This window comes from Ornithorhynchus anatinus, chromosome X5, assembly GCF_004115215.2.
Source record: "Ornithorhynchus anatinus isolate Pmale09 chromosome X5, mOrnAna1.pri.v4, whole genome shotgun sequence".
NCBI lineage: Eukaryota > Metazoa > Chordata > Mammalia > Monotremata > Ornithorhynchidae > Ornithorhynchus > Ornithorhynchus anatinus.
The window spans coordinates 51,489,265-51,515,290 of record NC_041753.1 but is presented as its reverse complement, the minus strand read 5'-3'; positions in this window follow the sequence as shown (position 1 = coordinate 51,515,290).

Genomic DNA, 26,026 nt, shown 5'->3' with positions numbered 1-26,026 from the left:
AATGAAAGCTTAATGTAATTAATTTCATAATTTTTAGTTCATTCTCTTAAATACCAGTATTTTTATTGAGTTGCTTAACATAGACCAATGGCTAACACTTTTGAACTGATACAGTTGATTCAACATTTTTAAACCTCTAAACGTTCATATTTCCGAATAGCTAAATGACTATTGGTCACCATTGCTGTCAATAAAAAATTCACGCCGTATGCCGACCAGTGAATTTCTGGTCAGGTGGCCCTCTGTTGAAAAAATATAGGCGCCCTTGCCCTAGGTGGTTTTTCTATCAGAAACCTTCATCACTGATGGCATAGCCCTGGCCCGGAAACCCTGGACTAGAACGCAGGTCACACGATTCTCAGGGCAGTGTTTTTTCCCCTGAAAAGCGGCTGGACATTGAGCAGAGTTAATGAGAACTGGAAACTGAAGTAAAAAAACCAAACCAAAACAAAACAAAAAAATCCCTTCATGAGGTTTCAGGCAAATCAATCCATCAATAGTATTGTATTGAGCACTTAATGTGTGAAGAGCACTGAACTAAGCGCTGGGGAGAGTACACTATCACAGAGTTGGTAGACGTGCTCCCTGCCCACAAGGAGCTTACAGCCTAGCAGAGATTTCTCATTAAAAAGTCTGAAAAGAAATCTGAGATTTTAAGGAAAAATTTAGAATTCTGGGAACCAGGAAGGCTAAGAACTTACTGACTCCATGTTTTATAGTCCACTATCATGCTGGATGCTGAGAAATACACACAGAAAGTGAAATTCCCAGATAATCAAAAATAAATTATGCTAGTTTTGAACCCTTCCCCGACCAAATCCTTTACCAGAGTTCTCAAAATGTAACATAATTTTACCATTTCATTTTCATCTTTTCTCCTTGCCAGTATTTACTGAGCATCTCTCTACCTTTTAAAATGAAATGGCCAAAGGATAATCCACGGCAAGAAAGAAGCCTGGGTAAGTCGTCAGGGACTCAATAGTATAAATTGTACTCACTTCCCTTGGATAGAGTGCCTTGGATCCTGGGCCTGACCACTAATTGCAAAGTGATTTCTATTTAATTGCCCCTTTTTTGAGGTAAGAAGCGCTAAACGCTGGTTGTTTTCAAGGGTAAGTGCATTCATGATTTCTGACATTTCTTGTACAATCCAGTTCTGGCAGCGTGAGCTTGACCTTTTAAAAACAGGGTCTTTTTTCCAGGATCTGAGCACAAGCTGCATTGTATTACCCTGTGGGGCTTCCAATTCCCGGGGATGGCAATCCTGTTTTTCTTCTCAAAAAAGAAAAAGATCACAAACATTCCAAAGTCATGAATGCCTAAGACGTGTGTGTGTGTGTGTGTGAAAGCATGTAACGGCCATGTGGACAATTGAACATTTAAAAAATGAAATAAAAATACCTATCTGACTTTTTTGTTTTGACTCTGAACAGGCTTTTTAGCAGTAGGAACTTGGGGACTAGACAAGGCTATCCCTAGGACAAGGTGGGACAAGGTGTATCAAGCAGTGTTCTAAGCACTGGGTTAGATACAGGTTAATCAAATTGGACACAGTCCCTGCCCTATGTGGGGCTCAGAGTCTAAGTAGGAGGAAAAACAGGTATTTAATCCCCATTTTACAAATGAGAAAACTAAGGCCCAGAAAAGTTAAGTGACTCGCCCAAAGTCACACAACAGGAAAGTGGCAGAGCCGGCATTAGAACCCAGGTCCTCTGACTCTTTCTCCTAGGCCATGCTGCTCCTTATATAGAGAGATTAGGGCATCACAGGAAATCAAGAATTTATGAGAGTCCATCGGAGAGGGAAAGGGAGTATGCCATGGTGCTACTGACTTTTTCCAGCAGAAGGCCTCTGGATCCCACAGAGAGGGGATCCAACTCTATTGTACATACTCTACTAGGCATTGAGTACAATGCTGTACACACAGTAAGCACTCAACAAATGCCACTGATTGATTGAAATGAGTCTTCAAAATGCAGAAAGGTCCCCTCACTTCCATCATCCTCCCACAGGAATCCTAATCCTCCTTGACCTCTTGGCTGCCTTTGATGCTGGGGAGCATGCCCCCCTACCTGGGAACACTATCTAAATTTGGTTTTCTGAACACGATCGGCTCTTAGATTTCCTCCTACCTTCTTGGCCCACTCTTTCTCGGTCTCTTTCAAGGCCTCTTCTTCCTTCTCTCACTTCCTAACTGTGGCTGTCCTTCCAAACTCTGTTCTGAGTCTCCTTGTCTTGTCTAGTCTTATGTCGTCGAGCTGTCTCCGACCCGTAGCGATACCACGGACACGTCTCCCCCGAAACGCCCCACTCTCCACCTGCAATCATTCTGGTAGTGTATCCGTAGAGTTTCTGAGTCTCCTACTCTTCTCATTTTAGACTCATTCCCTCAGGAAGCTCATCCGCTCCCCCTGTTTCAACTATCACCTCTATGCAGGCTGACTCCCAAATCTTTCTCACTAGCCCTGACCTCCTTCCCCCTTTAATAATCGTGCATATCCTCTTGCTTGTAGGATTTTCCATATGGATGACACACCAGCACATTCACCTCAATGTGCCTAAAACCAAACTCCTTCACCTAACTTTCCCATCGGAGTTGACAACACCACCGGCCTCCCTTTCTTCTCTGAAATCCCATACCTTATCATCATCTTTGATTTTTCACTCCCTTTCGCTTTTCACATTGTCGCTAAATCCTTTCAGTTTTTCTAGATCCAAACTACCACCACCCAGGTCCAGGAGCAGAAGCAGCATGGCTTAGTGGAAAGAGCACAGACTTGGGAGTCAGAGGTCATGGGTTCTAATCCCAGCTCTGCTATTTACCAGCTGTGTGACTTTGGGCAAGTCACGTAACTTCTCTGTGTCTCCGTGACCTCATCTGTAAAATGGGGATTAAGACTGTGAGCCCCATGTCCAAATCATGTCCAACCTGATTTGCTTGTATCCACCCCAGCGCTTAGTACAGTACCTGGTGCATAGTAAGCGCTTAACAAATACCATAATTTATTTTTATTTTATTTTGCTGCATCGGTTTCCTCATTGATCTCTTTACCTCCAGTCTTTCTAAGCCTCCAGGCCATACTTCACCCTGCTGCCCGGATCATCTTTCGAAAATAATAATAATGTAGGTATTTGTTAAGTGCTTACTATGTGCCGAGCACTGTTCTAAGCGCTGGGGTAGTCACAAGGGAATCAGGTTGTCCCACATGGGGCTCACAGTCTTAATCCCCATTTTACAGATGAGGTAACTGAGGCACCGAGAAGTTAAGTGACTTGCCCAAAATCACACAGCTGACAAGTGACCGAGCCGGGATTCGAACCCACGACCTCTGACTCCAAAGCCCGTGCTCTTTCCACTGAGCCACGCTGCTTCTCTGATGCTCTACTCACAGCTCTCTTTTACCCAGGCAGATAGTTTCTGTGCACACCACATGGAGAGCTCAGGCTGACCCGGCGGCGAATGAGAGAGGGCTGCCTTGGGTCTGGAACGTGGGTGGGAGCGAGAGCAGGTGCACCCACCATGCAATGAGCTCGGGATTCCATAAGGCTGGCATCTCTTCCCCCTCTCCTCGGAGATCAGAGCCTTGGCTCCAGCTCCACTTCACTCCCCTCTTCCCTGCCCCACACATTCTGGAGTTGAGCGGCGGGCACAGCTCGACCCAACTCTCCCCAATGCCTCCTTCTCCTGCCACTCCCTAGAACTCAGCCCCGTGATGGCAGGGACCCGGGCTCTGCTCCCCTGCCCTCTGGAATCTGGTGGGGGGGGGCGAGGAGGGTCCAATTTTAGCGCCTCACCTCTCTGCCCAATGCTCAAGCCCCAGTCCTGGTTACCTGGTAGTGGGGAACCTAGAATGGCCGGTTCCGGCATGCCCCACCAGAAGAAGTAGGTGCTGATGATGGTGACCACTGATCGATTGAGGGAACCAATTGGCAGCCTGACAACCAATGGAAGGACAGGGAGAATTTGTGCCATTGTGACGGTCTGAGTGGGGACGATTGGGTAAATGGACAAAAGCTATAAAAGGCCAGATCTGTAGACAACGGAAGCTCAGTTCCCGGATCCAAACGTGTGCTAGGACCTTCTGGAAAGGAGTGGGAATGGAGGTGCTTGGAATGGAACGAGCTGCCGTTTGGGTGTTTTCTCCTTTTCATTCCTCAAAAGCTTTCAAGGGCTTCCTATTCTTCTCGTCATCAAACTTCAGACCTCTGACTTTAAGACACTCCCTCTTCCCTAGCCACTCTTTTCTACTACACCCCATCTGGCACTCTCCATTCCTCCCAGACTCATCTTGTCACTGTGCCGGATTCTCCTGTCTGTCTCCTCCGACCCCTGTCTAATGCCCTTCATCCTTCCTAGAACTCCTTCCTGTTTCAAATCCACTACTCCTCAGCTCTCCCCATCTTCAAATCCCTCCTGAAATCCGATCTGTTCCAGGAAGCTTTCCCCGATTAATTTTTCTTCTCCCCAGGCCACTTCCTCTAAACTATCCTCAGCACTTTGGCACCAGCTCAGCACTTATGTACTCACAACTCCCCATGATACTTTTGTACATATTGATTTCATACTCTACTATTGAAACTCCTCTTCTTCCTAGCTTTAAATTATTTGGGATCTATCTCCCAAGATAACCTTCGAGCTGTACCTCAGTCTCAACTCCTCTGTCTCCTTCTCCCTCCTGGTCTTCCCCCGGCCTAGCACTCTCTTTCTCTCCACACCAGACAGACCACAGCTCTCCCTGCTTGAGAGCCCTCCTGAAGTCTCTCCTCTTCCATCCAAGAAGCTTTATCCAATTAATTTTCTAGCATCCTGAGCCATATCATCTCTTCAGCCAACTCTTTTTTTTAAAAAAAAGGTATTTGTTAACCACTTACTACGTGCCCTGGGGTAGATACAAGGTTGGACACTTTCCCTGTCCCTCATGGGGCTCACGGTGTTATTCCCGATTTTACAGATGAGGTAACTGAAGCACAGAGGGGTTAAGTGACTTGCCCAAGTCACACAGCAGACAAGTGGCAGAGCCGGGATTAGAACCCAGGTCCTTCTGCCCCCTTGGCCCATGCTCTATCCACTAGGACATGCTGGTTCTCTGCATTTGTGAACTTGTTTACGCTCTCAATCAATCGGTGGTATTTGTTGAGCATGTACTGTGTTCAGAGCACTATATTTAGACTGTGGGAGAATGCAAGAGAAGTAAAAGGACAGCCCCTGCCCTCAGGGAATCTCTCTCAGGATCACACCTGGAGAGTTTCCAGTATTCTACCAGTCTCGACTATGGGAGGGAGAGTCAAGCAGAGGCATATCCATTCCATTCCTAGCTTGGGCAATGGCTAACGAGGGGAAGGCGATCTTCTACAAGTCAAAACTCACCTGTGCTGGGCAGCAGCGACATGGGAGAGAGTCGAGGGCGGAGGCTCAAACTTACTGCGCAGAAGGAGGCAATGGTAAGCCACTTCCATATTTTGACCAAGAAAACTCTATGGATCCACTACCAGAACGATTGCAGATAGAGGTAGTGCGTTCTGGGAGAGATGTGTCCATGGCTTCGTTATGGGTTGGATACTACTCGAAAGCATAAGACAAGATACGGCCCTCAAGGAGTTTATAATCTAAGGCAATGCTGTTTCCAAAGTAATCCATAAAGCTACTGAGAATGTTCAGAAAATTTGCATCCATAAGACCTCTCCTTTCAAACAAAATAGACTTATAAAGAAGCAGGTGCACGTTTTGTCTGGGCACCTAGAAATTTGACCAGGCTGTTAAAATAATCAGGTGGGAGTATATTTCTATTTAATTTAATTTACTGCCTCTTGGTTTTGTGGAGTGTGTGTTTGCTCTACAATATTATTAGCTGATGTTAATATATCATGCTTTAAACACATAAATGCATTTAGTTCTCTGCTAGGCCCTGTATAAAGCGAGCATAACAGACATAGTCTGGGCCACGTAAGAGCTTTCCCCACAGCAGAAAGCAACATGGAAGGGCATAGATCTTTGGTGAACCTTCAGTCAAATGAACAAAAGCACAGCTCAAATAAGCAAACTATTTAAAGCAAATGGATAATGTATTTACTTGGATTAATGAGGAGAGTCATGGGAGTTGTATATTTTGATAAGGTGCGGGAAAGAGAAATTGTCACATCTCTTCCAGTTAGTTGGGGGAGGCTGCATTATTCATTTGATTCCTTCTATTTGTTTTTGTATTTTCTATCTGTGCTCTTACTTTTCAAATGATTATATTTTGGGCAGTTTGTGCCCACTTGTCTTCCCTGTTCGAGTGTAACCTTCTTGGGTGCAGATACTGTGCGTTTTACCTTTGCAATTTGTTCCCAAGTGCCTGATATGCCTTTGGACACAGTAGACACTAAGTGAACAAATGCTGATGACTTTTGGCATATTTCAAGTGGTACTGTACACAGTCATATAGGGAGGCAGCATGATCTAGTGGAGAGAGCATGGGTCCGGGAGTCTGGGGCTCTGGGTTCTAGTCCTAGCTCTGTCACTGGTCTACTGTGTGACCTTGGGCAAGTCATTTCACTTCTTTTTGCCTCATCTGTAAAATGGGGATGCACTACTCATCCTTCCTCCTAAAGGGACAGGGACTGTGTCCGACCTGATTAACTGGTATTTACCCCAGCACTTAGAACCGTGCCTTTTGTTAAAGGGAAATCCAATTACTAAAAATGCACCTAACCCTTTGTGAAATAATGGAGCAAGGGGAAGAAAACTATTATTTCTTGGCCCTCGACTGAAGAACAGTTTATTCTCTGAAATGTGAGAATTAATAGTAATAGTCTTCGTAACCTTCCTTCTAACTGGTGTAACTGCAGATGCTCTTCTGGTTAACCACATCAGTGAATAGCTAGAGAAGGTGACTCACTGTCACCATATATATTATTTATGGGGTTTGGGGTCAGTCGAGAAAGAGAGAGCTTGCAAACTGAAATCAAATTCTATAGCTTCCTGCAAAAGAGGCCCAGATACAACTTGCCTACCTCCTCTCCTAACTCTCCCAGAAATATTCTCACTGAACTAGAATTTCAACTCTCTTTGGTTACAGTCCAATGCCTAGGCCTTTTCTTGCTACTGATCCAAAACGAAAACAACTTGCCGTGCAAAAGGCAGCTCGTTCTTCTCTCTTTCCTGTCTATGTGTGATAGCCTTTAGATGACAAGAGATCAGCCCCAGGGCCCCAAGTTTTGATCTCTACACTACCCTCCCTTTCTGTCTTGCCTAAACAAACCAAGCACCAAAATGATACCTTCTCCTTCAGATATTCATGACCTCCATATGCAAGTGATTGACGGATAGATGACATGAACAGTATTTATCTGGTAAACCTGATCTCAAGTCCTTAGATTTCTGAGGGTTTTGGCAACTGACAGGAATGAGAAGAGAACTCCTGGCATTGCCACTGGCTACCAGCCTTTGGAAATCAATCGATCAGTCAGTGGAACGCACTGAACACTTAGTGGTTGCAGAGCACTGTACTAAACGCTCGGGAGTGTGTAATACAGAAGTGTAGATAGACACAAAATTTTGCTTCTTCCATTGCCTTTCACGGCTATAAAGTATCAGTGAAAGTCACATCCCTAGGTGGCTGTAGATTCGATGAACAGAAGTCTCATCACCTTAGATAGCACCAGAGGGGCAGAGAGAGGGGAAGGAGGGAAGAGAAAAGGAGAGAGGAAGAGGAGTGGGAAGAAGGGAAAGGAAGGGGAAATAGGAGAGGGGAAGGAGGTAAAAGAGAAGAGGAGGAGGAGAAGGGGACAGTACTTACTGACCACCATATTTAGCAGCTGGCGCTTCCCTAATGTTTAGAGACTTGGGGCACTTCTCACATCTTCCCCTCCTGCATCTGCCTAGGTAGTGAGAGCCCCTCCCCTGTGTTCTGGGAGGTAGAGATTTTACTGCTGCCTGGGCAGATCATGGCAGTGGTGAGATTCCACCACCAGAATATAATCATAATAATGGTGGGATTCGTTAAATGCTTTTTATTCATTCATTCAATCAAACGTATTTATTGAGCGTTTACTGTGTGCAGAGCACTGTACTAAGCGCTTGGAAAGTAGAATTCGGCAACAGATAGAGACAATTCCTACTTTGCATCAAGCACTGTGCTAAGCATCGGAGTGCCTACAGTATAGTCAGATCAGGCTCAGTCTCTGTCCCACGCAGGGTCTAATTCCCACCTGGATACTCCTTCACAGTGCTGAGTACAGTGCTCTGCACCCAGAGCACTTAATAAATATAGAAGGTCATCTGTCCTAATCTGGGCTCCGCCGCTTGTCTGTGTGACCTTGGACAAGTCACTTCATTTCTGTGTGCCTCAGTTATCCCATCTTTCAAATGGGGATCAAGACTGTGAGCCCCACGTGGGACGGGGACTGTGTCCAAATCAATTTGCCTGAATCCACCCCAGCGCTTGGTACATTGCCTGACACATAGTAAGCGCTTAACAAATACCATCATTATTATTAATACATTACATCTGGAATACGTATTTAATCCCCGTTTTACAGATAAGGAAACTAAGTAGGAAATGGCAGAGTCGCGATTAGAGCCCAGATCTCCTGACTCCCACACCTGCTTCTCAGTAGGGCAACTGGGTCACAGTTTCCACTGCCCGGTGACAGCGGAGTTTCCACGTGTGATAATGTAATAATGTTGGTATTTGTTAAGCGCTTACTATGTGCAGAGCACTGTTCTAAGCGCTGGGGTAGACACAGGTTGTCCCACGTGGGGCTCACAGTCTTAATCCCCATTTTACAGATGAGGGAACTGAGGCACAGAGAAGTTAAGTGACTTGCCCACAGTCACACAGCTGACAAGTGGCAGAGCTGGGATTCGAACTCATGAGCCCTGACTCCAAAGCCCATGCTCTTTCCACTGTGCCACGCTGCTTCTCTAGACACGTGTGATGTCTCAGAGGCCAAGACCCTGCTGTGGATCCAGTCATGCTCCGGGCCCAGTGACTGGGGTGATTCCCCAAGCCTCAAATTCTGGGCCTTGGGCAGCCACAACTGCCGTGACGGTTAAACTTGGGTTCCGGGCTCAGGTGGTCATAGTCTCGTTCTCCCTCTATTCTCCCTGACTCCTTTTCCCTTCTCCTTTTCATTTCCCTTCCTACCCAGGAAGGCAGATGCTTGGGCAAGCAATGAGACACCTCCCATTGGATGAGACCATTAATAATAATAATAATAATAATGTTGACATTTGTTAAGCGCTTACTATGTGCAGAGCACTGTTCTAAGCGCTGGGGTAGGTACAGGGTAATCAGGTTGTCCCACGTGAGGCTCACCGTCTTAATCCCCATTTGACAGATGAGGTACCTGAGGCACAGAGAAGTGAAGTGACTTGCCCACAGTCACCCAGCTGACAAGCGGTGGAGCAGGGATTCGAACCCGTGACCTCTGACTCCCAATCCCGTGCCCTGTCCACTGAGCCACGCTGCTTCTCTAGCGAGTAAGCAGCCACTCAGAGCCAGTTGGGGGAACAGCAGTTTGGAAGTAGAAGAGCTTCCACTACATAGACCCCAAACCCACTTATAAGAGTTCAAACTAGATTTTCCCAGGATTAATTCTGGAGCAAGTCCAGCACTTAATTCAGGTTTATAAACCCAACGTTCAAATCCTGGAGGGTCTTGCCAGAGATATATGGGTTAATCATTCAATCAATCAGTGGTATTTATTGAGCACTTACTGTGTGCAGAGCACTGTACTAAGAGCTTGAGAGAGCACAATATAAAGGAGTTGGTAGGCCAGATCCCTGCTCTCGAGGAGCTTTCGATCTGGTGTAGGCTCTGGGCTACGGGGCAGATGAAAACCTTGGGAAGTGGACTGACGAAGGGGATTATAGGGTGACGGACGGAAGAAGTGTGGTTGGTTCAGGAGAAATATGGAGAGGGTTGGAGGGTGGGGGGCGGGGGCGAAAGGAGAAAGAACAGAGAGGTGGAGCTTGTGTTTCTACTATCCTAAATTTTGATTTTATGTGACTTGGGTATTAGAGAACCAGCATGGCATAGTGGATAGAGCACAAGCCTGGGAGTCAGAAGGTCATGGGCTCTAATTCCGGCTCCACCACTTGTCAGCTGTGTGACCTCGGGCAAGTCATTTAACTTCTCTGGGCCTCAGTTACCTCATCTGTAAAATGGGGGTTAAGACTGTGAGACAATCTGATTAGCTCGTATTTATCCCAGCACTTAGAACAGCACTTGGCACATAGTAAGAGATTAACAAATGCCATAATTAACAGTATCATTATTATTTCATTATCTTTTAATAAAAAGAGAAACGAGAACAGCATCAGAGTGAGTGTGGGAAATCTGAATTCTAGTCTGAGTTCAGACTGGCTGATTGTGGCCACTGGCACAGAGAACACAAGCTCTGCCTTGCCTCCCAGTTTCTCCGGGCTCTCTCCTGACCCAGCTTCTCTGACTCCGGCACTGTTCCAGTCCCAAAAGCCCAAAGCTGTCGGTAGCAGCCGATTTCACAGGCCCGTGGCTACTCACCACCCAGAGAGTAGCAGCACATTTCGTCCTGGCCGGGGGTGGGGTGGGTTTGAAAGGTTCCATTTTCTGTGGCCTTTTAAAGGTTTAAAGTGGCTTCTCAGGAATTTCCCCTGCAGAGCTACCTCCTCAGGGAAAATGCTCAGGTAAATCCTGGAGAAGCAACAGTCGCTTTACCAAATAAAACAGAAATCAACACTCTCCCTGTTCTTTGCAGGACCCTGAATCTTCTCAACCCTTCGCCTGCTTCTTGAAGTCATGAATTGATTTATTTCTGTTGGCCCTCAGCACTTGCGTATAAGATGGTGATTTTGATTGGGCATGCAGTTATTCTGATTCCATTGCCATATTTCTTGGCTTTCTCCCCCACTGCTTCTTGTGGACAAGGAATGTGTCTTGTGCTTCATTCGTTCTTCTCAGTCAGTTGGTAGAGCGCATTGCATTCAGTAGGTGTTCATTAAATACCAATACTCTTTGCTACTACTACTACTGCGCTGCTGCTTCTGCTATTACTACTATTCATTCAATCCTATTTATTGAGCGCTTACTGTGTGCAGAGCACTGAACTACTCTCCCTCCCATACAAGCTCGATATCCAATGTTGACAGAACTATTCCCAGGGAATGAAGAGTCAGGGATTCCCCTTTAGCTGTAACCATTTTACTCACACCCATCCCTCTTTCCAGCCTTCCACTCCCCAACATATCTCTTGTGTCTCCCTCTCTGTAATTTATTTTAATGTCTGTCTTCCCAACCCCCACCACCCCTCTAGACTGTAAGCTCCTCGAGGGCAGAGATCATATCTACCTACTCTATTGTACTCTCCCAAATGCTTAGGACAGTGCTCCGCACATAGTAGGCGCTCAGTCGATACTATTGATTGAAGCAATTGTATTGGGGAGAGAAACTGTCCCTTCTCCTCGAAACGTCGTCCCCGTCCCCCCCCCCCAGTACCCTCACTTCATTCATTTCATTCAATCGCATTTATTGAGCGCTTACTGTATGCAGAGCAATTCAATAGTAGTATTTATTGAGCGCTTACTATGTGCAGAGCACTGTACTAAGCGCTTGGAATGAACAAGTAGGCAACAGATAGAGACAGTCCCTGCCGTTTGACGGGCTTACAGTCTAATCGGGGGAGACAGGCAGACAAGAACAATGGCAATAAATAGAGTCGAGGGGAAGAACATCTCGTAAAAACAATGACAACTAAATAGAATCAGGGTGATGTATATCTCATTAAACAAAATAAACAAAATAAATAGGGTGGTAAAGATATATACAGTCGAGCGGATGAGTACAGTGCTGAGGGGGTGGGATGGGAGAGGGGGAGGAGGAGAGGGAAGGGGGGAGAAGAGGGTTTAGCTGCGGAGAGGTGAAGGGGGGGGTAGAGGGAACAGAGGGTAAAAGGGGGGAGCTCAGTCTGGGAAGGCCTCTTGGAGGAGGTGAGTTTTAAGTAGGGATTTGAAGAGGGGAAGAGAATTAGATTGTCGGAGGTGAGGAGGGAGGGCGTTCTGGGACTGCGGGAGGACGTGGCCCGGGGGTTGACGGCGGGATAGGCGAGACCGAGGGACGGTGAGGAGGTGGGCGGCGGAGGAGCGGAGCCTGCGGGGTGGGCAGTAGAAAGAGAGAAGGGAGGAGAGGTAGGAAGGGGCAAGGTGATGGAGAGTCTCGAAGCCTAGAGTGAGGAGTTTTTGTTTGGAGCGGAGGTCGATAGGCAACCACTGGAGGTGTTTAAGAAGGGGAGTGACATGCCCAGATCGTTTCTGCGGGAAGATGAGCCGGGCAGCGGAGTGAAGAATAGACTGGAGTGGGTCGAGAGAGGAGGAAGGGAGATCAGAGAGAAGGCTGACACAGTAGTCTAGCTGGGATATAACAAGAGCCCGTAGCAGTAAGGTAGCCGTTTGGTTGGAGAGGAAATGGCGGATCTTGGCGATATCGTAAAGGTGAAACTGGCAGGTCTCGGTAACGGATAGGATGTGTGAGGTGAACGAGAGAGACAAGTCAAAGAAAACACCGAGATTGCGGGCCTGAGAGACGGGAAGGATGGTTGGGCCATCCGTGGTGATAGGGAAGTCTGGAAAGTACAATACAGCAAATAAAGAGAGACGGTCCCTGCCCACAATGGGCTCACAGTCTAGAGGGGGGGAGACGGACGTCACTTTCCCTCACCCCTGAGTCCTACCCATACTTTAGGATTATGAAATTTGCCTGACCTTAGACAACACCACCATCCTCCCTTGTCTCACAAGCCCAAACCCGGACATTATCCTTAACACATCTTCCTCCTTCAACCCACAAAATCCTGTCAGTTCTATCTTCACATGACCTCCAGAATCTGCCCCTTCCAATCCACCCAAACTACCACCATACTAGACCAAGCCCTTGTAATATCTCATCTCGCCTACTGCATCAGCCTCCTCGCTTACCGCCCAGCCTCCAGTTTCTCCCCACTTGGGTCCACCCTTCACTCTGATGCTCCAGCTCATTTTTCTGAAAAAAGAGTTCTGTACACATGTCCCCACTCCAGTGGTTGCCCACCCATCTTCACATCAAACAGAAACTCCTCACCTCCCACTAAAAGCTGAGTGTTCTAGCAGAGAATATATGGGCCCTGGAGTCAAAGGACCTGGGTTCTAATCTTAGCTCTACCATGTGCCTGCTGGATGAACTCTGTCAAGTTTCTTAACTTTTTTGTACCTCTGTTTCCTCATCTCTAAAATGGTTCAATACCTGTTTTCCTTCCAACTTAGGCTATGAGCTCCATGTGGGACAGGAACTGTTTCTGATCTGGTATCTACTCCAGTGCTTGGCACATAGTAAGCACACTTAACAAATGCCATCATCACTTTATTCCAAGAAACCTTCTTTGACTAATCTTTTTTTTTCCTCCACCCAATTCGCCCTCCTTTCAGTGTTGCCCAAGCATTTGTGTCTGGACCCCTTAAGCTCTTAGGTACCCCACTCCCAACCCCACAGCACTTATGTACGTATTCTTATACTCTGCTGCTTCCCTAGCTGTAATTTATTTTAAGGTTTGTCTCCCTCTCTAGACGGTAAGGTCCTTGAGGGCAGTCATCTGCCAACTCTAGGGTATTGTACACACTCCCGAACACTTAGTATGGCACTGCACAAGGTAATTGTTCAATAAATACCCTTGATTAACCACAGGCTTATCTGTAATTTATTTTAACGTCTGTTTCCCCACTAGACTGTAAAATCACTGAGGGAAGGGAAACTGACTACCAATTTTATCGTACTCTCCCAAGGGCTTAGTACAGGCCTCTGAATGCAGTCCGTGCTCAGTAGTGTTGATTAATTGATTAATTAGGTAGTCCAACCTATAAGGAACAGAGATAGATAGATAGATAGATAGATAGATAGATAGATAGATAGATAGATAGATAGATAGATAGATAGATAGATAGATATAGGCAGGCCAGTAGCCCTCACTGAACTTGTATCTGCTATTTTAAGTTTTAAAGTGTTTTTAAAAATGTTTTCCTCCTTTTTAAATAACAAAGCTAGAAATTACTAAAAAAGTGCAAAATATCATCATTGTTACTTTTTTCACAGTAAAATATTTTGTTTAACAATAAATTATTTTCTCTGTGTTCTGTTATGCTGCCCTGCCTAGTGAAATGTACTGGGCCCTGAATATTGCTGGATTGTGTAATTTCAAAACGTACCTTGCTGCACGCAGAATAAAACATAAAAAAAAGACTGTTAAAAAACTCCATCCCCCTCACCCACAAGACTCATTCTCCCCAACAAGAAAGAGTTAAACTAAAAGCAATGTCTTCAGTTGTGCCCTGAAGGTGAATAAATTAGGGCTTTGTCAGATAAGAGCAGGAAACTTTTCAGCTGGGACCCACCACAAAAGGCCTTTTGGTTCCAGCCCCTTGTGATGCAAACCTCAGAGCCAGGGCCCAGGGGGTTCAAGATTAAAATCGACTGCAACTGGCAGTTAATAAAGAAGCTGAAACACCTCACTTCCAGGCAGTCACTGTTTTTGGAGGGGAGGAATGTTATCGGGTTAGCATGTCAATGATACTTAGGTTCCAAAACAGAATTCTGAATATTCAGTATCTGCTACGGCAAAGCGGCTCATGAAGATTAGGACAGCAGGAAGTCGAGTTTACAAAGGCGAAATATAAAAAAAAATTATAAACTTTTTTTTCAAGAATTTCTTAAGTGCTTCTCATTTAACCACAGTTATATTAGTAAATGGTTAGTCATATTACACTGAGTTTAGCTCTTAGTATGTAACCTCGATGGTTTCTAAATCCCAGCAGTATGGCATGTACGTAGGGATGCTATTTGATGGCAGCGTTTTAAGTAGAGCATGTCCATTCAGTGCTATTCTCTCAAACCCTAACAGCAATAGAAGCGGCACTTCTGCAGCAATAAAGTTAGCCCTTCCCCAATCAATCGATCCTATTTATTGATTGCTTACTGTGTGCAGAGCAAATCTATCAGTCGTATTAACTGAGCGCTTACTGGGTGCAGCACACTGTCGCTAAGCACTTGGGAGAGTACAATATAACAGAGTTGGTAGACATGTTTCCCAAACACACTTGGGTGAGTGAGTTCTTTCTTCGGTTTGGTTGTCTGCGTGTTTTAAAGTATTAGGGCAATATAGCTTAACTCTTGCTGACAATAACTGTGGTTGAGGTTGCTCGACTTGTCATCTTCTGTCAAATCCTCTCCTAATTTTTCCATCCCCACTTACAACCCCACCATCCTCTCCTGTCTTTCAAACCCTCAATCTTGGCATTATCCATGACTGTTCCCCCTCTTTCAACCCACATATTCAGTCTTTCAAAAAATCCTGTCAGTTCTTCCTTCACAGTATCTCCTGCCAGAATGTCCATCTCTATTCTCCATCTCCACTCACTCCCTTGGAGAACCTTAGAGAAGCAGCGTGGCTCAGTGGAAAGAGCACGGGCTTTGGAGTCAGAGGTCATGAGTTTCATCCTTTCATCCATGACCTTTTCCTCTCTCGCTCTCTCCTCCTCCTCGCCCTTTCGGAAACGTGGCTCTCTCCCGAAGACACGGTCTCCGCCGCCGGTCTCTCCAGCGGAGGCCTCTCCTTCTCCCACTCCCCCAGACTCACCGGTAAGGGAGGAGGCGTCGGCTTCCTCCTCTCGCCCCGTTGCCGCTTCCGCACTATCCCTCCTCCCCCCTCCCTCTCCTTCCCCTCCTTCGAAGCCCATATCATTCGCCTCTACCACCCCCTCCAGTTACTTGTCGCTGTCATCTACCGCCCTCCCGGTCCCACCTCCGACTTCTTCAACCACCTTGACCCCTTTCTCACCTTCCTTCTCTCCTTCTCTCTGCCCACTCTGATCCTTGGAGACTTCAACATCCATATGGATGTACCCGACGACTCCTCTGCCGCCCGCCTGCTATCCCTCCTCGACTCTGCCGACCTCCTCCTCCACCATACCGCGCCCACTCACCGACTCGGTCACACCCTCGATCTCGTCATCTCCTACCGCTGCACTATCTCCTCCCTCACCGACTCTGAAATCCCTCTCTCTGACCATAACCTTCTCACCTGCCTCATCTCTCACACTCCCTCCCCCTGCAAATCTTCGCTACTGCCCCACAGAGACCTCCGCTCTCTCGATCCCATCCGTCTTTCCAATAGCATCTCTCCTCACCTTGCCGCCCTGTCCTCTCTTCCCACACTCGATGATCAGGTCTCCGCTCTCAACTCCACCCTCTCTACTCATCTCGACTCTCTCGCCTCCCTTTCCCTCCGCCGCTCTCGCTCCACTAACCCACAGCCCTGGATCACCTCCTCCGTCTGCCTCCTACGCTCCTATGCTCGAGCTGCTGAGCGCTGCTGGCGAAAGTCAAAGCACCAAGCCGACCTCACACACTTCAAATTTATCCTTTCCTGCCTTAACTCTGCCCTCTCCTCCGCCAGGCAAAGCTTCTTCTCCTCCCTCATCGACACCCATGCCCGTCACCCCCGCCGATTGTTCCGGACCTTTAACTCTCTCCTTAGGCCCCCTGTTCCTCCCCCTCCCCCATCTCTCACCCCCAATGATCTGGCCACCTATTTCCTCACGAAAATCAACACGATCAGGTCTGAGCTCCCCAAAGTCACCCCTCCGCCTCTCCCCTCTCCCCCACCAACCCCCTCCCCTACTTTCCCATCCTTCCCTGCAGTATCCTCAGGGAGATCTCCTCCCTCCTCGCAAGTGCCACCCCCTCCACCTGCGCCTCGGACCCCATTCCCTCTCACCTTATTAAAACCATCGCCCCTGCCCTCCTACCTTCCTTAACTTCTATTTTTAACCACTCAATCTCCAAGGGCTCCTTCCCCTCTGCCTTCAAACATGCCCACGTCTCCCCCATCCTAAAAAAACCCGCTCTTGACCCCACTTCCCCCTCCAGTTATCGCCCTATCTCCCTACTACCCTTCCTTTCCAAAATCCTAGAACGAGTCGTCTACAATCGATGCTTAGAATTCCTTAACTCCCATTCTCTCCTAGACCCCCTCCGATCTGGCTTCCGTCCCCTCCACTCTACCGAGACTGCTCTCTCTAAGGTCACCCATGACCTCCTTCTTGCCAAATCCAATGGCTCCTACTCCATTCTAATCCTCCTTGATCTCTCTGCTGCCTTTGACACTGTCGACCATCCCCTCCTCCTCCATACCTTATCTCACCTTGGCTTCACGGACTCTGTCCTCTCCTGGTTCTCCTCTTACCTCTCTGGCCGATCATTCTCGGTCTCCTACGCTGGAGCCTCCTCCCCCTCCCATCCTTTAACTGTTGGAGTTCCTCAAGGGTCAGTTCTTGGCCCTCTTCTGTTCTCCATTTACACTCACTCCCTCGGTGAACTCATTCGCTCTCACGGCTTTGACTACCATCTCTAAGCAGATGACATGCAGATCTACATCTCCGCCCCTGTCCTCTCCCCCTCCCTTCAGGCTCGCATCTCCTCCTGCCTCCGGGACATCTCCACCTGGATGTCGGCCCGCCACCTAAAACTCAACATGAACAAGACTCAGCTCCTCATCTTCCCTAATAATAATAATAATAATGTTGGTATTTGTTAAGCGCTTACTATGTGCCGAGCACTGTTCTAAGCGCTGGGGTAGACATAGGGGAATCAGGTTGTCCCACGTGGGGCTCACAGTCTTAATCCCCATTTTACAGATGAGGGAACTGAGGCACAGAGAAGTGAAGTGACTTGCCCACAGTCACACAGCCGACAAGTGGCAGATCTAGGATTCGAACTCATGAGCCCTGACTCCAAAGCCCGTGCTCTTTCCACTCAGCCACGCTGCTTCTCCAATAATGTTGGTATTTGTTAAGCGCTTACTATGTGCCGAGCACTGTTCTAAGCGCTGGGATAGACATAGGGGAATCAGGTTGTCCCAGGTGGGGCTCACAATCTTAATCCCCATTTTACAGATGAGGGAACTGAGGCACAGAGAAGTTAAGTGACTTGCCCACAGTCACAAAGCTGACAAGTGGCAGAGCTGGGATTCGAACTCATGAGCCCTGACTCCAAAGCCCGTGCTCTTTCCACTGAGCCACGCTGCTTCTCCACACATACGCACACCGGCCCAACCGCCCCAGCGGGTCCTTCGATCGGACAAGACCACGAAGCGACTAGGTCCCGCGGGGGAGAGAGGTGGGGTGGCGGGGGCAGTGGTGGTGGTGATGCCGGCTCGCGCTGAGACGAACGGGTCACAGGCCCCCCCCCCCCCTCCCCCCCACACACACCTACCCCGCACACACGCCCCGGCCACTCTCCGCCCCGGCGGGGACCTCCGACACAATAGGCCATCAGGAAGCGGGTTGGCCAACAGCGTCCAGGCAGAGGAGGGTCTAGAGCTCTGGGCAGCCCGGGCTGCTCCCAAACCCGGTCCTCTCCCAGACTTCTCTATCACCGTGGATGGCACGACCATCCTTCCCGTCTCTCAGGCCCGCAATCTCGGTGTGATCCTTGACTCGTCTCTCTCGTTCACCCCACACATCCTATCTGTTACCAAGACCTGCCGGTTTCACCTTTACAATATCGCCAAGATCCGCCCTTTCCTCTCCACCCAAACGGCTACCTTACTGTTACGGGCTCTCGTTATATCCCGGCTAGACTACTGTGTCAGCCTTCTCTCTGACCTCCCTTCCTCCTCTCTTGCCCCGCTCCGGTCTATTCTTCACTCCGCTGCCCGGCTCATCTTCCTGCAGAAACGATCTGGGCATGTCACTCCCCTTCTTAAACAACTCCAGTGGTTGCCTATCAACCTCCGCTCCAAACAAAAACTCCTCACTCTAGGCTTCAAGGCTCTCCATCACCTTGCCCCTTCCTACCTCTCCTCCCTTCTCTCTTTCTACCGCCCACCCCGCACGCTCCGCTCCTCTGCCGCCCACCTCACTGTCCCTCGGTCTCGCCTATCCCGCTGTCGACCCCTGGGTCACGTCCTCCCGCGGTCCTGGAACGCCCTCCCTCCTCACCTCCGCCAAACTGATTCTCTTTCCCTCTTCAAAACCCTACTTCAAACTCACCTCCTCCAAGAGGCGTTCCCAGACTGAGCTCCTCTTCTCCCTCTACTCCCTCTGCCATCCCCCTTTACCTCTCCGCAGCTTAACCCTCTTTTTCCCCTTTTCCCTCTGCTCCTCCACCTCTCCCTTCCCATCCCCACAGCACTGTACTCGTCCGCTCAACCGTATATATTTTCGTTACCCTATTTATTTTGTTAATGAATTGTACATTGCCTTGATTCTATTTAGTTGCCATTGTTTTTACGAGATGTTCTTCCCCTTGACTCTATTTATTGCCATTGTTCTTGTCTGTCCGTCTCCCCCGATTAGACTGTAAGCCCATCAAACGGCAGGGACTGTCTCTATCTGTTGCCGACTTGTTCATCCCAAGCGCTTAGTACAGTGCTCTGCACATAGTAAGCGCTCAATAAATACTATTGAATGAATGAGTTCGAATCCCAGCTCTGCCACTTGTCAGCTGTGTGACTGTGGGCAAGTCACTTAACTTCTCTGTACCTCAGTTATCTCATCTGTAAAATGGGGATTAAGACTGTGAGCCCCACGTGGGACATCCTGATTCCCCTGTGTCTACCACAGCACTTATATCAGTGCTCGGCACATAGTAAGCGCTTAACAAATACCAACATCATTATTATTATTATTATTATTAACTCATTCCCTCTCATGGCTTCAACTACCATCTCTATGCAGATGATACCCAAATCTACATCTCTTCCCCTGATCTCTCTCCCTCTCTCCAGGCTCGCATCACCTCCTGCCTTCTAGACATCTCTACCAGGATGTCCTCTCGTCTCCTCAAACTTAACACGTCCAAAACTGAGCTCCTTATCTTCCCACCCAAACCCTGTCCTCTCCCCGACTTTCCCATCACTGTAGATGACACCACCATCCTTCCCATCTCCTCTCCTCTCATTCCTCCTCTCCTCTATCCTTGACTCCTCTCTCTCTCATTCAACCCACATATTGGATCTGTCACCAAATCCTGTCGGTCCCACCTTCACAACATTGCTAAAAATCCTCCCTTTCCTCTCCATCCAACAATCACTCATCCTATCCCGTCTTGACTACTGCATCAGCCTCCTTGCTGACCTCCCAACCTCCTGTCTCTCCCCACTCCAGTCCGTACTTCACTCCGCTGCCCGGATCATTTTTCTACAAAAACGATTAGGACATGTCACCCCCCTCCTCAAAAATCTCCAGTGGTTCCCTATCCAACTCTGTATCAAACAAAAACTCCTCACCTTTGGCTTTAAAGCACTCCATCACCTTTCGCCCTCCTACCTCAACTCCCTTCTTTCCTTCTACAACCCAGCCCTCATACTTTGCGCCTCTGGTCCTAACCTTCTCACTGTGCCTCCATCTCACCTGTCTCGCCACCGACCCCTGGCCCAAGTCCTGCCTCTGGCCTGGAACACCCTCCCCCCTCAAATCCAACAGACAATTACTCTCCCCCACTTCAAAGCCTTATTGAAGGCAGATCTCCTTCAAGAGTCCTTCCCAGACTATGGCCCGCTTTTCCTCATCTCCCACTCCCTTCTGCGTCACCCTGACTTGTTCCCTTTGCTCTTCTCCCCTGGCCCCACAGCTCTCATCTATATATTTGTAATTTGTTTTATTTGTATTGATGTCTGCCTCTCCCTCCCCCTCACTGAGACTGTGAGCATGTTGTGGGCAGGGAATGTCACTGTTTATTGTAGTATTGTACTTTCCCAAATTCTTAGTACAGTGCTCTGAACACAGTAAACGCTCAATAAATACGAATGAATGAATGAATCCACTCCTTCTTCTCCATCCAAATTGCCATCAAGCTGGTCCAGGTACTTGTCATATCCTCATTCGACTCTCTCACTTTAGTCCATACTCCATTTGCTGCACGGAACATCTTCTTGACACATTTTTCCACTACGACAAAGCCCTCCAATGGCTACCAATCTCCTTTACCACTGACTTGAAGGCTGCCCACCAGTTTTCATTCATTCATTTCATTCATTCATTCAATAGTATTTATTGAGCGCTTACTATGTGCAGAGCACTGTACTAAGTGCTTGGAATGTACAAGTCGGCAACAGACAGAGACAGTCCCTGCCCTTTGACGGGCTTATAGTCTAACTGGGGGAGACAGGCAGACAAGAACAATGGCAATAAATAGAGTCAAGGGGAAGAACATCTCATTAAAACAATGGCAAATAAATAGAATCAGGGTGATGTAGATCTCATTAAACAAAATAAATAGGGTGATGAAGATATATACAGTTGAGCGGACGAGTACAGTGCTGAGGGGATGGGATGGGAGAGGGGGATGAGCAGAGGGAGGGCAGGAGAAGAGGGCCTAGCTGCGGAGAGGTGAAGGGGGGGTAGAGGGAGCAGAGGGAAAAGGGGGAGCTCAGTCTGGGAAGGCCTCTTGGAGGAGATGAGCTTTAAGTAGGGATTTGAAGAGGGGAAGAGAATTAGATTGTCGGAGGTGAGGAGGGAGGGCATTCCAGGAGCACGGGAGGACGTGGCCCAGGGGTCAACGGCGGGATAGGCGAGACCGAGGGACGGTGAGAAGGTGGGCGGCAGAGGAGCGGAGCATGTGGGGTGGGCAGTAGAAAGAGAAAAGGGAGGAGAGGTAGGAAGGGGCAAGGTGATGGAGAGCCTTGAAGCCTAGAGTGAGAGTTTCTCCATCTTGAATAAAATTGCTCTCTTTACCTGCTACTCCCCAGCATGCACTCACCTCTCCTAGGAGTCTCACCTTTTAACGGTTCTTCACTCTTGACTCTCCCTCCTCTAGCCCTTCACTGAAGTTTTTCCCCCAGATTGGGACTCCCTCCACCACCTAATCCACCAGACCGTAACCCTTTCCCTCTTCATAACCCTCCTAAAACCCCACCACCTGAAAGAAACCTTCCCTGATTACAGTAATTCCCAATGCCCCGGGTCACGTCAACCCAACCGCCAGCCTTAGGGTTTAGGTATTTTATTCTTATCCTTATAAGCTATAGGGAGAAGTCCTACCCTCAACACTTAGGTAGGAATAGGGATAGGAATATTTTTATTAGTTGTATATTGATTTCTACTTTCCATGATTGATTCAGCTATTTGTCCATGATATATTTGTACTACTTCTTTCCAGAGAAGAGATTGAGAGGTTCATAGCTCTCCTCTCCTTCCTCCCACCCGAACTTTCTCATCACTCTAAACAACACCACCATCCTTTCTGTCCCCCAAGCCCATAGCCTTGACATTATCTTTGACTCATCTCTCTCATTTAACCCATATATTCAGTCTGTCACCAAATCCTGTCAGTTCTACCTTTGCAGCATCAGTAGAATTCTCCCTTTCCTCTCCATCCAAACTGCTATCTTGCTGATCCAAGCACTCATCATGTTCCTTTCCAAGCATTGCATCAGCCTTTTTGCTGACCTCCTTACCTCCAGTCTCTCCCCACTCCAGTCCACACTTCACTCTGCTGCAAGAATCACTTTTCAAAAAAAATTCTGCACATCTTCCCGCTTCTCAGAATCCTCCAATGGTTGCCCATCCATCTCTTTATCAAACAGAAACTCAATAAACTCTCTCCTTCCTACCTTACCTCGCTAATCTACTACAACCTAACCCACACACTTTGCTCCTCTGATGGCAGCCTGCTCAATGTACCTCAATCTTTTTTCTCTTTCTGCCAACCCTTTCCTCATGTCCTCCTTCTGGCATGGAACTCCCTCTCCCTTCATGTCTGGCAGACCAGCACTCTCCCCATCTTCAAACCCCTAGTAAATTAATTTGTCCTTCAAGAAGCTATCCCTGACTGTCCTCTCATTTCCCCATCCTATTCCCTCCCACATTTTGCATCGCCTATGAACTTGGGCCTGTACGCCTCATGTACTTAATAGTCACTCCACCCCAGCCCCACAGCACTTATGTACATTTCATTATACTCTGCTGGTTCATCTGCCTGTAATTTAGTTTAATGTCTGTCTCCTCCACTAGACCGTAAGTTCCTTGAGGGGAGGGATCATGTCTACCAACTCTATTATATTGTACTCTACCAAGCAATCAGTATGGTATTTTGCACACGGTAAGTGCTCGGTAAATATCATAGATTGGTTATGAGAGGGAAAGTAAAGGATATAATGGGAAAAAGTTAAGAATCTTGGACGATGTGCGTATATACCTCTAGGCGTCCTATGTATTTGAAGATGATATTGCTGGCAGTGAAACTCACCCTCAGAAGGTACCTCACTGTCAGTAATATCCTCTTCAAATGGATTCCTTCCATGGGGGTGTCCCGCTGAGAGAGAGACTTTTCCAAACGTGACCCACAGAAATTTAGTCGGGGGCCTTATTCAATTCCAGGTCATCTATAACCATGAAATGGGCATCAAGGAGAGCTATTGTTCCTTCGAGCATTATTTGTTGCCACTAATGGAGAAAGAATAATATCTTGGATGAACAATTATCCTGAGCCAATAGGGCATTTCTTATGCCCTTATGTTTTTTGAAATTCTTGAAGACATTGCTCTTCTTATGTGAATAAAATGGAAAAGCTGGTCTTTTGGTCAAGTCTAGGACAGCTATATTTTCTAATCCAATTTCCATAGTTTTCCTTCTTTTCACTACAACTTCACTTACTTCCAAATCCTAAAATATTATCTAGACTCTTTCCCTCGAGACTAACATGGCCACGTTATTCTTTTTTTTTCCCCAAAATATTATCTTTCTGTCTATTCTTTTGCCAGTGATCTTATCTCCTGTTCTGGGTAATTTTAATGACTTCTCAAAGTTTAACATTTACCATGTGGTTATGAAAGTTCATTCAACCAATATCTTTCTTTGTTCTCTTGGCTGGAATCACAGCTGCAAATTCCCAATTTATTTTTGGCAATTGTTTTTAGTAGCAATTTTTCCCAGCATCTGGACTTTTGCCACTTGCTCTGAGAGAAATTTCTATGGGAAATTAAGGCTTAAAAAGTGGCCTGTCTATCCTGAAATATCTGAATAATTCAAGCCAAAACATACTGGATAATTTGATTATGTAGTCCTAGTCATTAGCTGGATCTGCACAGGACAAAACCAACGCTTGTTAGAAAAAAATCACAACCTCAGATGTTTCTTAATTGTTCAAATAGAAGCAACCTCAATTTCACTCCAGCCAAGGAAGGATTTTCAAGTCCTTCGTTTCACCATTTTTCCAGACCAGCTGAAATCTGGTTGTCTGAGCCCCTGCAGACATGCATTTTTGACCATGTGATTGCATGCTTGTGCATGCTTCTGATTGGTCCAGGAGCCTGCCTGATTGATAGCTGCTACCTAAGAGTGCCGATGCACTTGCTACCTGCCTGCTGCCTCCATCTTGCTTGGTCCCTAGGGAGTGACCAGAGCATCCCAGGAGTAGCAAAGTAATCTGGGGAAACACATTTCGAGTTGGTAAAGCCCCAGTGGATTTTTGTCAATCCGATGGCTGGGGTGACATCACGATTCCTGGCGGTGGGACGCTGGGATGGGGCTAGTGGTTTGTGGCTCCACAGATATTATTCCTCTCTGTGTAGCATTCTCCTCACAAAAGTTGGTTTGGTGTCCACTGTAAGAGCTATCCTTGGGCAGATTCTGGTCAGAAATGAAAATACCCAGGGAAGAAAATCCTCTTTAAAATATACCTCCTCTGGGCAGACCCAACCAGAGTGTGAGATTGGACAACTGATCTAATCTCTTTGTATCTCATTTTTTCCATCTATGGAATGATCGTAATGCGTCACTCTTCTCAATCTGGCTTGAGGCAGGATGGGGGAGTGGGGAAGCGGATAGAGTCATAGGCTGAAATATGGGGTACGACAGTACGAGGACTACTAACAGCATTGGCAGGGCTTCTGTGGTAACACCTTTGAATTTGTAGAAATAATGGCATGAATATATAGCAATACAAATCAGAATTCAGAAGGGGAGGACATCTTTGACTGTCATAAATTAAGCCAATCGTGGAGCTAGCGACGGATGTCACCGGAGATAGTGGGAGAAGAGTGAGGGCGAAGCCTCAGATGAATTCCCTTCCCACTGCCTCAGGTGAGCTAGGTGTTCTGTTCCATTGCTCTTTCATTTAGGGGCATTACCGTTTTTTAGAATTTCAAAGCAAAACCCTGCATTAAAGAAAATAGCCTCTTATCTTTACTGACCCAGTGGAGCAGAAACATAATATGCTAAGCAAGCAAATTGGGAGGAAGGAATACTTGACTCGAAATAGAGGCTCAGACTTACATTAGGTTTTTGTATAATACCTGAAATTCTCTCAACATGGAGGTGGTTCGCAGAGGCACGGTTTTGACCCTGGTTCTGGAGGACCAGGGCCGACTCCCCTCAGATCAAAGCTCCGGCGTGACTACACGGGGCCACGAATGAATTGTCTCTTGTGTCGTGGCATGTGGGGAGCCTGCCAGGATTTGGCTCAAGCTCTAGGAGGCTCAGTATACCCTATTTCTCTCAAGGACCCCTAGACCAGAATGGCCAAACTCACCAGGCAACTCTTGGGCCTCAAGGAACGCAAGCATTCCTTAATCTCCCCCAACCCTGGGTGAGCAACAACTGATTGGATCATGTGTGGCTGCCCGGCCTCTAGAAACTTGAGCTAAATCCACCCTATTCCTCTTCCCCACAAGCCATGGCTGAACAGGTGATGCATAGGCCCGGCTCTGCTGAGCTTCCCGAATCTCGGCCTAGGGTTCAGGAGGATTGGCATTGGTGTGTGGTTGTGAGGTCTGGGCTCAGAAGGGACTTGGATGGGTTTAGCCAAACCTAACCGACCAAGCCTTTTCTGAGCTTTGGCCAAACAGGCTTTGCACATGTATATTTTGCTGAGTCTCCTGAAGTCCTTGGCCCTGCTGCGCACGCTCAAGAGGAATCGATTGCGATTGGCCCAACTGAAAGAAGTCTGAAACCTAATCTTCTTTTTTCAATGTAAAACTGGGTTTCCTCTACACAAATCTGCGGTGCACTGCCTCTTCCCGAACACAAGCTTAGCGCATT